At 30.4% G+C, this 14,419-nt stretch overlaps 1 protein-coding gene across 11 annotated transcripts in view; it reads left to right on the forward strand.

Annotated features, from left to right (window-relative positions):
• Nrx-1 (neurexin 1) overlaps positions 1–14,419 on the forward strand; it is a 261,548-nt gene that overhangs the window by 218,973 nt on the left and 28,156 nt on the right. The gene's annotated exons all lie outside the window — the stretch shown is intronic.

Consider the following 14,419-nt stretch of genomic DNA (forward strand, 5'->3'; position numbering starts at 1 on the left):
AAAATATCTTTTACATTTCTACCTCTAACAATGTTCTATGATCCTGTCTCTCGAAAATCGACATAATTAACTTCACTTATACATATATATATATATATATATATATATATATATATATATATATTTATTTTTTTATCTTCTTTTACTGGCACGTTAAAAAAAAAAAAAAGAAAAAAAATAATAAAAAAATAAACAAGAAGGAAAAAAGTATGATCCATACAGAAGATTCAATCATTCACGTAATTATTGCCGTTACCTTGCTAAAGGAGAAAAGTATATCAATGAACGTACGATGCAAAACTCAGGTCGAAGACATTCCAAGGAGAAAATACTTTCGCGTCTTATAGCTTCCTGATGTGTTTCACCATAGAAGTGAAAGGGTTTGAAATTTCGTTCCTTCTAAGGTCACGTAGTAAAAGACGTTTCGTTCATTTTACAACTAGCTACGATTTTCTAAGTTCCTATTACCATCGAAGACACTAATCCGCGTCATTACCTTCGGTCATTGTCACGACAATAGGAACTCGATCAAGCATGAACAATGGTGATCCAACGAAAGGAAATGAATAAATCAAGAGAGCCATGGACGTTCAATTCTTTACTCCTTTCCTCTTTGTGACGATACAAAAGGCTTGAGAAGGAATTCCATGGGAATTCTACCCAACGTATAACTTCCTATGCTTACATGAAACCTTGATAAATTATTCTCAAGCCTATGGTGTTCCTCGATCATTCCCATACATGGAAGTAAAATGATCGTTCGTTGAATACAAACGAAAGCTAAACGATTCGATTGAAATGTGTGAAAAAAAAAAAGGAAAAAAGGGAAGGAAAATAATAGTAAAAAAAAAGAATAGGAAAAGAGAAATGAACAAAAAAAAATAAATAAATAAAAGTACTCGTGGGATGATGATCGTTTTGTTAATCCCTTACTAAAACGTATACGTTAAATTATTTCCTCTGGTCGTTAAATTTATCGTGTTCATTGTTCCAACACGATTTTTATTGCCAGCTAGCGTTCCATCAGTCTCTCGAGTAACGCTTGTCATAACGAAAAGAGAAAAAAAGAGAGTGAGAGAGAAAGAGGGGGGGGGGGAACACACAGGTACTACACGCTTCGAATTAGTTCGATTCTACCAAGTTAATTTAACAATTCAATAAAAAAGCGATTTAATTGATTTCGTACGCATCACACCGTTGGTCCAATCATTCGATCACTATCGATAAAAACTATATGTAGATATATGTAGATATACACACCTATGCGTATGTAATATATCGTACAAACTCGTAAAGTCAAACTGTTTCAATGTAAATTACATTCTCCTTTGATTATACGTATGTATGTATGCATATGTATATATATATATATATATATATATATATATACATATATATACATACAATATGTATATACATATGTATGCATATGTTATTATAGATATGAAAATGTGATGAACCATGGTAAATGAAATAATTTATTGATCTTCGATCGATTTTAATTATCAAATTCTTCAATCAACTCAAATGAGATATAATGTATACTAAAATGCATAGCGCAATATGAATTACATAGATTACATTACATACATTTTATATATATATATATATATATATATATATATATATATGCATCTATACACCTACTATCTCTATGTTATCTGCATATAGAAATGGAGATCATATCCTCTGGCATATACATAGGAATACCTATATTTGCGTTATATTACTAATCAAAATATCCATTTGATATAGTCTCAGTTCCAAATTGAGATATCATCCAATGATATTTCCTTTCGTCGTTAGAGATATGATGAATTGTCAATGACGATTAAAAACTATAGAGCGTACATATTAATATTGAAAAAAAAAAGAAAAAATGATATATATATATTATTTTTTATTCTGATCTATATATATTATTTTGGTCTATATATATTCTGATATATATATATATATAATCGCTCATACAATGATCAGAATATAATTAAAAATCGTTTGATTTAATAATCGACTGATTAATTATACAAATGAAATCAAAAATCATCCGATCCATACAATAGAGAATTATTCAAAATAAGCTAACAATCGTATTGTTATATTAAATTCCATTAATTATATTGAAAGGGATTTGGACGATAATAAAAAAAAAAAAAAAAAAGTATGATACTATCGTATTTGTATCGCATGAATTAGATAATAAAAGTTACATTTACATTTCTTACTTACGATAATCTCTGGAAATGTCTTTACTTTTAATCGTCATTTATGTTGATCAATGGTAATATCAATGGGTTTACCTTAGACCGATAGATGATAACGATAACGTGCTGCACGAATTCTTTTATCACTATGTATATAAACTAGTTACATCTACTAACATTGATCATAAAGAAAATTATTTAGGAAGGAGAAAGATATCTCTCTCGACAGGCATGAATACCGATTATTAATTCACTGGGAGATCGCCGATAAAGCAATAAAACTTTCGTTTCCGCGCAAGCAAGTAGGGAAGTTATTTTCCCTTTAAACGAAAGGTCATTCGCGAGAGTCGATCCCCTTACCCCTGCCCACCATCACCACCACTACCACCACCATCACGATCATCACTACTATCACCAAAGAAAATTATCGTCGTTTCAGCAATAAACTTACTCGTTGCTAGACTTTCTCGATAATTAGTCACGAAGAAAGTAGAACGAGCTTCGTCGTTCTTCCCGTTTAATTATCGTCCCTCGCTATACTTTAATTTATTTTCTGCAATTTATCATGATCCCCCGTGTGAAAATAGATTACGCATTAGGGTAACCCATCAAGTGATGCTCCCGATAATTTTATCAAAGCGTCACTCGACTCGAAAAATTATCGACAGTTACATTACACACAATGTATACCCAGATATAGATTGATAGATACTTATCATAAATTATTAATTATATATAATTATATATATATATATATATATATATATATATATATATAATATGTTCAAAATCGACGTATTTGTCGTATATTACGTATATATTATTCTCTATCCATATATATAAAGAATTTTTTTTTTACATTATGTTTACATTATGTTTACGATTTAAAATAAGACGTATTCTTTATACAGAGTGACATGCAAAAATTACTAATGTTCAAAGTCAATTACTTCCTTTTGAGATTTATTAGGCCAATTTTTCTTTTCGCTTTAAAATCATAAAATTACAAATCTAAAAACTTTTTTTATGATTTGCAAAAGAGAAAGAAAAAAAAGTCCTCCCGCAAAAAGAACATCCAAATAGATATTTTTTAAATTATCTAAAAACTTTCGATTCATTCTGTTGTACAAAAGATACCAGAGTCTTCGAAATATTTCTCTTCTTAAACAATATTAAACTTAACAAATTATAACATAAATGATATAGATAAGATGATTACAAAATTAATTTCCACGTTCTTTTCATAATAGCATACTTTATATTATAACGCGGCATTTTTATATAGACGAGTGGGGCAGGATGGAAGCCACTTTAAAAAGCTGCCGACAATTTAATGCAATAATTCAAAGAGCAAGTGTGTCGCTATTCAAAAGATAAAATCGTGTTAACATCTTTTCTCCTCTTTCCTTTTTTCTTCTTTCTTTTTTTTTTCTTTTTTCTTTTTTTTTTCTTTTTAATCTAAATCTCTTTTGTAATAAGTTTGCAAAATGTTTTTTTTTTCGACGCTTCTTTGGAAATCGAGTGGAGAAAAAAAAAGAAAAAAAGAAGAAAATAAATATCTCAGCTTTCAAAGTTCTCGAACAAAGAGAGAAAGAGAAAGTGATAGAAAAAAATGAAAGAGAGAGAGAGAGAAAGAGAGAGAAAGGGCAGAGGGTGAATCCGATTTGATTTAATTAGAATAAATTTGCCTGCATAAAAAGTAAGATGACGGGGATATGCTCCACGCTAGGTATATCAGCCTGGTAGCTAAATTTAACGAATTATGCGTAGCTCATCGTAATCGGGATTTAAAAGGATCCTCCCTCTTTCCCTCTCTCTGACGCCTTCTCGTCAAAACGAAAACGATGTAGAGGGTCGATGCACCTCGAACATAAATGGTGGCTTAACACTCTTGATGAGATAGATGAACGAACGAGATTAACGACGAAGGATTCATCCACCATGATGAGAGGCGTGGCACTTTATATGGAGGCTAACCTTCCATAAAATTATTTCGTGGGTCCATCATGGGGAATTGAAAAGAACCGACTAAGAGAGAGAGAGGGAGAGAGAATCCTTATGGTCCCTCTTTTCTCATGTTTCCCTTATCCCTAAGTGGTACGACATCCGACTTTAGCCCCTTAACTCTATCATCTCGTTGCACTAATTAACACGCCTCGAATTAAATAATTACTTTTTGCCAAATGAATCGCTCGACCGTCAATTTTCTCTTACCATTTTTCTATCTCTTTCTTTCTCTCTCTCTCTCTCTCTCTCTCTCTCTCTTTCTGTCTATCTATCTATCTATCTCTTTCTCTGGTTCCCTTTTTCTTTTAATCTCTTTCTTTATCTTTCTATGGTATCAGACAGAAGGGAGAAATACCATCGTGGTTTATCCTATCACCATGGTGATGGTACGTACCTCTTTACCTTATGCTCCCTGGATATACTAAGCCACAAGGCCTTTGTTCGTTTCTTGACCTTGTTCGTCATCTGATTCAAGGCCAAAGAAATGATACGTCGTTAATAAATATTTTCGTGCTTTTCTCGTGTCGTATATTTCATACGTATTTATGAAACCTATTATATTATATACATCGAAATAATATGTTTGTGTGTGTGTGTGTGTGTGTGTGTCTTATTAACTTTGTTAATAAACAGCTTTCTCTATAGATATACAAATAATTTTCTTTCTCTCTTTCTCTCTCTCTCTTTCTCTGTCTCTCTCTCTCTCTTTGTTTTCTTTGTTCATATTTTAACAATGAATTATTGCGCTTTGATTTTCACTTCAAAAGGAATACAAAATTTCTAAATAATTGTAAATCCAGTAACAAGAAGAAACATCAAAGTAATCGTCTAATATTCCTTAATCAAAAGGATTTGTTGTTAGCGATATAACATTTTCAATGGATTTTAACTAAACCTTTCTATCTCTAAAACCACAAGTAGAAATCCTTTGAATCTTTAGACCAAAACAGTTCAATATTTAGTTTAAAGCTCAATCGTATCCAAAGCCCGAAAGGCTTTGTCGCGTGACGATGCTTTGAGTCAAACGCGCGTTAAGGTCAAACAACCATACTCGGGTGGGCCTTCGTAATCATTGTTGGCGTCCCTTTCTACTTCCAATTTGATGCCTTTTAAATTCTATCCCTTACTCCTCCTCTCGATCAAACCAGTAAATGCTTTCTCTCTCTCTCTTTCTCTCTCTCTCTCTCTCTCTCTCTCTCTCTCTCTCTCTCTCTCTCTCTCTCTCTCTTGTACGACAACTTTCTCGCTGACCTTGCTCTCCTGATATGTTTCTAGATCACTTCAAACCCTTTGGGACCTAAACCCTTTATACTTTACCAATCAGACATCTTGTTCGTGGTCTCTTTGTTAATCTATATCTAAATCAAACCAGACGAAATAAACCATTTGAAATACGCGAAACCCGCGAGTTTGAAATTGAAAGGAAATTGTATTTTTAAAAATCTTACAAAAAAAGGGCCTAAATAATATATATGTTGTGTGTGTGTGTGTGTGTGTGTATAGGTGAGAGGATGGGTGGGTGGGTTGGTTCGTTAAGTTCGTGAATATATTTTGTGTGTATATGCGAGTATATTTTTATGTGTGTATTTATTTTTATGTAAGACTTCTTCAATGATGTACAAGTTCACTTACAGGGTAACGCCCTTCATGCAAGGTTTATCCTCTCCCCGATCCTGCTTCCTTGTTCTTTAGAAATTCGAGGAAGCTTAGAAACTCAGACCCTTTTCTCGTATCGATATAGGAAAGTTGAAGTACGTAGTACTCTATATATACGTGTATACATAGAATCCACTATCTTGAAACTCACCCTTCTTCCTCCCCTTTACTTCCATCTCGCACACATCGCGTGCTCGATTCGCTTTCAACCTAGGAAGTCATCCTCTTCGCTTATTCTGTTTCTCTGCTTCATATGTGGAGGGCTGCATGTCCCTAAGCCACATATTCTCTCTCACCCATATAACACACGAGTGTCCTTAAAGCAAAAGTGATAACGTGATAACGGACTCACGAATATCCACCAACGTAATACATATATTTCTAAACTTACGTTTTCCTATTCGATATTTATAATACGGATTATGAATATATCCTATAGAGAAAAGAAAAAGAAAAAGGAAAGTGAAAGAAACAAAGAGAAAAAAAAAAAAAGACAAAAAGAAATTTCTTCAATCATCTAATATCATCTAATTTGTCTCATTAATTCCTTTCGAATAATATTAATAGATTTGTTTCAATATCTATAACCTAATATATTTCTATTAATTTAAATTTCTTTTTAATCTGATCTGAATTACTTATTACAAAGAGTATTTATACTGTAAATATGTTGTATATATAATGTACAATGTACCGTAGAATAATCAATAGAATGTATATAGAAGAAAAATCAATAGAACAACCCCGTTTAAGATAAGGGTGAGAACAGAAAGAAGAAAGAAGTGTGGGCAGAAGCTGTAAACCTTCTTATTGCGGATGTGGCTCTGGTGGAAAAGGTCACGTCGTAGGCCTTTTTTCTATCGATCGAGTTTAAAAGCCCAACCGAGTCGTACCTTGGCTTTCGTAGAAAAGGGCGTAACCCTGTTTATCACGTCGACCTCCTATTCTCCTGTTTTCCTCATAGTAAAATAGTTCAAACGACACGTGGTTGTGGATCCTACTCTATCGCATACGATTATTTTTGAAAAGTTTTCATTCGTGAACGTCACTTTTTGATATTTCATCGTCAGATCTTCGTTCTTTTTATTTTTTTTTTTTTTTATTTTTAATAAAACATCAAATCTTTGAAGCTCGTAAAAAATAAAAAATAAGTGAAATTTATACGAAAGAAAATATATTTTTTTTTCTTTCTTTTTTCTTCTTTTCTTTCTTTTTTTTTTTTTTTTTTTTTTTTTTAATAACTTTTCCATCTCGTCGACCGAGTTCTCTTTAGTTCCCTTCTTTTTCATCATGAGCGTGTATAACTTTGAACGTGTTCTTTGTGAAAAAAAAATATACTTTGTATTATAAAAATATGTTCTTCTAATTAATGAAATAATTCATTAAAAACCAATGTTCCTTTGTAACCAAAGACAGACGCAGGCAAATTCTTTGATTAAAATCAATTTGAATGTTTTCCTTTCTTCTTTGGCATTTTCTTTTTGTTTTTTTTTTTCTTTTTTTCATAAATATAAAGTAAAATCAAGTGAGATGTATATGGTCTGTTTAATGGTTTCCCTTGTTTCATCTTAATTATTTAATTTTATTTCGACTGAGCTATTTCGTAAATTCCATCATTTCAATTTAATTTATTTTATAATTACGTTTTGTGTCATGTTAAACATGCTTTGAAGCAAACGTACTTCATTATTATAATTACTGTTATAAAATTATTTCTAAAATTAATGCCTTTTTGATCTCTCTCACATACTAACGAAAGAGCCCGTGCTGACCCCAAATTCGTTTTATTTAAATTTAATAATTTCTTGAATAATTTTCTAATATATATATGATAACATAAAATCGAATGTGAGATATATATTATCTCCATTTAATAATTTACATTATCTAAACAAATTAATTATATTTATCGATCTCTTTCGTAATATTCATTTGTTCAAATTTAATTCATTTTCGCATTAAACATACTTTGTAAAACATAGGTACTTTACATCTCATAACATTCTATAAAATTAATTTTATAATATCTTTATTAAAAAATAGAAAAATATTATATATAAAATATATAAAAATAATTTTGTTTGTGTTAGAAGAAAAAAAAAAATATATATATATATATAATACAATACAAAGCAAAGAATTACCTCACTCTTGAAAATCTCTTTTTATGCTTTTTTCCTCTCAAATTAAGTTTAAATTAAATCTTATTAAATAAAAATTAAAAAGTATACAACACTTACAATCTTGTCTTCCAAAACATTACATATATATATATATATATATATATATATATATATATATGTATTCACACACACAAGTATATTGGCAATACTTTTAATTATAAAAACGCAATCAATTTTTTTTCTCTTATGTAACAAATTAAACCTTTTAATTTATTGAATTACAGAAAAGACTACCGGGAACGTCCATTTTGTCGTTCGAATCATGTAGAACACATCATCAACCCCTAATACACGCTCCTAGCTAGGATCTAGGTTCTCCTCGTTAGAACAACATTTGTCGGTTGCTTCTATCGTTTGAGACCGCTTCTTCGTCGTCCATACTACCCTGGCCACTAATTAGAGAATTCTATTCAATCGTTCCCCTCTTTGGAGGGATGACGTAGCTTCGTTTCAACGAATACCACCATTCGCATCCTAATGTCCCATTTGAAAAGACTTTGCTCTATGACATCATATCAAATGCTTTACTACAGCTTTCTCTCTCTTTCTCTTTCTCTTGAATATACGAAGGGTAAATATGAATTAGAACGAAGTATATATATATATATAATATATATATATATATATATATATATAAATACATAAATAAACTGTATATACGTTAAATCAGCTATGAATGAAATATTAAAACGATAATGTCATACTTACATTAGATGAGATATACATATCAAGATGAGAGAAATTTATTACGCAGTTTGTAAAATTAATAATATATATAATAAAATATAATAGCGATCTATTCATAGTTAATTATTATACGATAAAGTATTGAAACTATGATGACTTCGTTAAATTATACGTAAGATGATATATGTCAAGAGAAAGAGATTAATATTTATTAAATTAATGCAATTGATTGAAAGAAAATAATCCAATATCTTTACGAATAGATAATAATAATAAATTCAACATGTTACATAGACAGATCACGAGATATACTCGTGTATGTATATAATTATTTATTAGTTAAAAATTGTAATTATTCGATAAATCCAAGATAGTTATTATTTTCAAACTAACTTAATATATTTTTTAATATTTATTCGAATAATATTATATTATTACATATAATCTTTTAAATATCTATTATAAATGATATTGAAATAATATAGATAATATTATAATATGATTGAAAAATGTTTCTGTTCTATTAAATTTGTTTACGAACCAAACGACCATCACACTCGAGTACTTATTTTAGACTGTCGTCTCTCGTTCTCTAATCTTTATCTTCTGTTTCTTTCGACACGTGCAGATCTCTCTCCCTCTCTCCCTCTCTCTCTCTCTCTCTCTCTCTCTCTTTCTCATTCTTTCCCCCACTACGCTATCCTTCGTCCCATTCATACTTAAATAGGTTACGTGCGTATATAAACATATGTATGTATAGAGATAGTAAATAAATTTATTATTTTTTTGTTTATCGTCTTAGTATATCTTTGTTTTGACTTTTTTTCTAATTTCTTCGAGTTTTCCTTGGATATTTCATTAAGATAATACATACGCATACACATATATCACTATGTAAAAGGAATTTTTTAATGAAACTCTTTTCTACCTATTACGTATTATAGTTTTATTTACAGAATTAACTAATTATAATTTTACAATATTTTTTTTATCTTGATTACGATCACATTTCTTATAATATAATATTACAGTAAATTCAATTCACCTTTCAAACAATCTATTATAATTTTTAATTTTTAATCACATTTATTGATATTAAAAAGAATCAAATAGATGAGGTACGATGCAAAATGTAATACGATCGATAATTTTATACATTTTACTGATCGTAATCAATTTTTCTTTTCTTTTTCCTTTTTTTTTCCAATTCCTCGATACATATACTTCGCAAATCGCTCTGAATTTTTTTTTTTTTTTTTTTTTTTTTTTTTTTATATATATCTAAGTATACAAAAAAAAAATATCAAAGCAAATAATTCGAGAAACTCAATCGTAGGAACTCAATTAAATATTGAATATTGTCACAAGATAAGTATTTAAATATTTTCAATTGATCAGGGCAATTCTATGTACGTACTTATGTGTATGGTAAGATTAAATATTGAAGCGAATCGAAGTAACTTCATGCATTTCCTAGTGTCCTAATGGACGGGTCACGGCGCGGTCGAAAATTTCACGTTCTCTCTCGGCAAAAGGTCGATGAGACATGATAGGGCACGACTTTTACAGGTATTCTCTACGTTCTACATTTCTACTCTCCTAGTGAAGGGAATATCGTATGAAGCTCGAATTTCGTGCTAAATTTAAAGGAGTAAAGGAGAAGCAAGCAATTATCTCCATTATGAAAAGAAATAACTGAACGAACAGAAAAGAGAAAGAAAAGAAGGAAAAGAAAGAAAGAGAAGAGAAGGAGAAGAGAAGAGAAGGAGAAGAGAAGAGGGTCGTCTGTGTATGCCCTTTAATGACGCGAGAACGTTTCTTCCTCGGCGACATCTTTGGAAGTTCTTCTTGCCTTACCCTGAAGCCCTAATACAACGATGACTGCATTTGACCGTGGGCGAGAATCTTTCTCACGCTCAAAGTGCTAAAGTCTAAGGTACCGATGCACCCAAGACGAGGTCGTGGGAAGATTCGAAGAGGATTCTTCGTCCTTCTTCTTCTTTTTTCTTTTTCTTTTTCTTATTATATACTCAACAGATAGATAGAGAAAGAGAGAGAGAGAGAGAGAGAGAGAGAGACAGAAGAAAAGACCTTTGAACTTACCGAGGAATTTCGTACCATCGTATAACGCACATACAACCATCTTCATCGATAATTCTTAGCAGGATAGGGACACGACCAAAAGGAAGGAAGTAAAAATGGAAGGAAGAATGGAAGGAAGGAAGGAAGGAAGAAAAGGATTTTATATACGACAGAGATATTATATTGGCATGTATCCATTCATAAAATTCAACTTGACGTTACTATCCTTCTCCTCGCCTCTCAACTTTACCCCATCTCATCCCCACCCCTGACAATAATTTCTTTCGACCATACGCATACACATATATCCAGACCATTCAAACGTTCCTTGAACTGAGAAAAATCGTCAGAAAATTTATTCTTCTCTAAGATCTTATACTTCCTAGAAGACCCTACACATTCCAACGAGATATCTCGCATATCGAGGTATATTTATGTGTTCTCCTTCTGTACTTGCATCCATCCCATCTTTTCTATCGTTCTCTCTCTCTCTCTCTTTTTTTTATTTTTTCTCTTTAACATTTTCTTTTCTTTATTGTTTTCTCTTCTTCTTTTTCTTGTTCTTGGAACGAAGGACTCTATGTCTCTTCCTTCGTCGAAAATCTTCAACCGTTGAACGTTTCCTACGACTCGTGGGAATCCAAAGTCGAGATACTAAGAGCGTGAGAAAGCCGACAGGCGAAGGGAGTTTTTCAATTCTCAGGATTACTAGGGAATCATTTGATATCAAGAAGGTTACTTTCGATGAACATATATTGTATAATCTATAATTTAGAAAATATTTTATATATATGCGTATGTATATCATACGTGAATCATTTCGATCGTTATTATTAAATCGTTCAATCTCATTCGTACTTAATGATTTTTTAATTAAATCGATGCATAGACTCTCCTCTCTCTTTCCACCTTTCAACATTCCCAACCCATAGGGATTTCGTTATTTTTTTTTTTTGTTTGTTTTTTTTTTTGAAAGTTTTAAAAATTCCAAGAAATTTATCAAAGTCAATCATTAAATTTGAATGACGAATTGACAGATTTATCTACGTCATAAATCATTTGAACGATTATAGTTATGAACATTATAATTATGAGATTAGAATGATTCAATACGTATATGAGTAACTTTGTAAAGTTACTTTTTTTTTTCTTTTTTTAATTTTAAATTTAAACTTTGATCCACAAGAATATACTCTTATTTCTTTATATAATACTTTTCAACCCTCGGGAGAACTCTTAGCTATTGATGAATCCTTGGTAAGCCTGAGAAACAGAAGGTTCCTTACGAGACTTCGTTCTCACGCTCTCGTCCACGTTCGCTTCTACTCAGGTAGAAGTTATTAATCGTCCCAAGGAAACGCGCGGATTCCACCTTTCGTAGAATTCCTTCTTGGCACCATGTGGCTAGCACTCATAGTAACAAAGATGACGATACGCTCCTGAGAACATTTTTCAAGCTTCTTATATCTTTGATACATCCTATTCGACCCATCCGTCCAACGAAAACAAAATAAATAAATAAAAATATAAAGAATAAAAAAGATATTCGAATTTTCTATTGGATTCACCATTAGAAAAGAAAATAAATGAATAAATAAAAAAAATATTCGTACTCACTTTTGGATCTTGTCATAAACAAAAAAAAAAAAGAAAAAAAAAAGTAAATAAATAAATAAAAAATAGAAATAAAAAGGATATTTTCGTACTTTCTCTTGGATCTAGTATCAGAAAAAAAAAAAGTAAATAAAAAATAAAATGGATATTCGTATTTCCTTTTAGAAACATTATTAAAAAAGAAAATAATAATAATAAGAAGAAGAAGAAGAAGAAGAAAAAGAAGAAGAAGAAAAGGATATTCGTATAGAATTCCAATATTTTTCTAATTGAAGGATTACAATTTCCCTTGATCTTAAGAATGTGAAATAAAATATAGAAGAAAATTTAATGGATATTCCCATCTTGGCTACGTGACAAAAAGATCGGCGTTGGTTGCTTGAACGTTGTTGTCCTCTCTTCTGTCTCCTTGCGTATAGAACATTCCCACGCTTCGTGAGAACGACCGATGCTTTCGTGTCTCGTTATAAGTATGTAAGTACCTACCAACTTACGTATCATACTTACATATGTATTTACATATGTACGCACTTATCTTTTGTCCTTGAAATTAACAATACTTGTCGACATTTTACTACCAACGTACGATATTATCATAATAATATTTTTCATTGCATTCGCAATCTAAAATAAATTGAATTTGTAAATAATATTAAAAAGAATAGGTATAAACATGACGAACAATGATAGCTAATAAATGTCACGATGTGTTTTGATATTGATTAAAATTGATTTAAATTATTTGAGAAAAACAAGTAGAAATTTATATTATTATTGGAAGGATCAGTTCTTGATTATTAACATAATTTGTCAAGTTTGATTTTCTCAAATTTGGTATCGTATATGTAGAAATGATTTCTATATATTTAAATATCTTTACAAATCAATCTTCATATATATATATATATATATATATATATATATAATATACATATATATACATATGTATATCAAATTCAATATATAAAAATTACTAAATTATATATAAAATAGTAAAGTATATATATATATATATATATATATATATATATATATATAAAACTTCATTATATGTATATAAAATATTGAAAATTACATTTGTCAATACTGATCATTGACCAACTCAATGCAACACTATTATACATCTTTATACTAGTATGATTTGTTTAGATATTATTATTAATTTATTTACATGTTAAATACTTAATGTATCTATCTTTCTTTTCTTCTTTTTTTTTTCTTTTTTTTTTTTATATCCGAAAATACTGATCGGCCAAACGAATATTTCTCACGACCGATCGGAGCATCATCAGCATCGAGAAAGTTATTAGAAATTCGATACCATCGATCGAAATAAGTACTCCCAGACGGGATCTTTTGAAGTCATCTGGCGAATACCAAGAATACCGATGCTAATAAAGACCGACATGCCTCGGCGTACACCAGAAAGATTTCTATGGTGTATTTATGTATATATATATATATATATGTATGTATGTATGTATGTATTTACGTACGTACTTACGAAGGGAAGTTACTCGCCGAGAGACTGTCGCGACTTCTATTAGAGCGTGAGAAAGAAAATCTTCGAAGGATGCTGGAATGTTCTTCTCACGATTATCAGAGAACTATAACCTTCAAAGAGTTTACGAAGAAATTCGATGAAGCCTACCATTGTTACCTTATTGTCCAGAAAGAGGGAAAGGGCATTATATCAAATTTTTATGGCTATGATTACTGAGACTTATTTTTAAAAATCGATATCATTACTCGCGACCCATACGAAAGTCTAATCATATTTTCCTATCGAGAATTTAATTGATTAACAATTAAAAAAAAAATTGATTTGACAAATATTTAAATCTACGAGCTTGAGAAAATTTGGACAGATGTAATAATATTCTAATTTGATTTTTTTAATTGAAATTATATGACTTCGAATTGTTCGTTCAACGATTTAACATTTTAATGTTTGACCCGATTCATACTTTGGGAATCTCTAATATT

The sequence above is a fragment of the Vespa mandarinia genome, chromosome 10 (genome assembly GCF_050613455.1).
Source record: "Vespa mandarinia isolate Hongniang chromosome 10, ASM5061345v1, whole genome shotgun sequence".
Classification (NCBI taxonomy): Eukaryota; Metazoa; Arthropoda; class Insecta; order Hymenoptera; family Vespidae; genus Vespa; species Vespa mandarinia.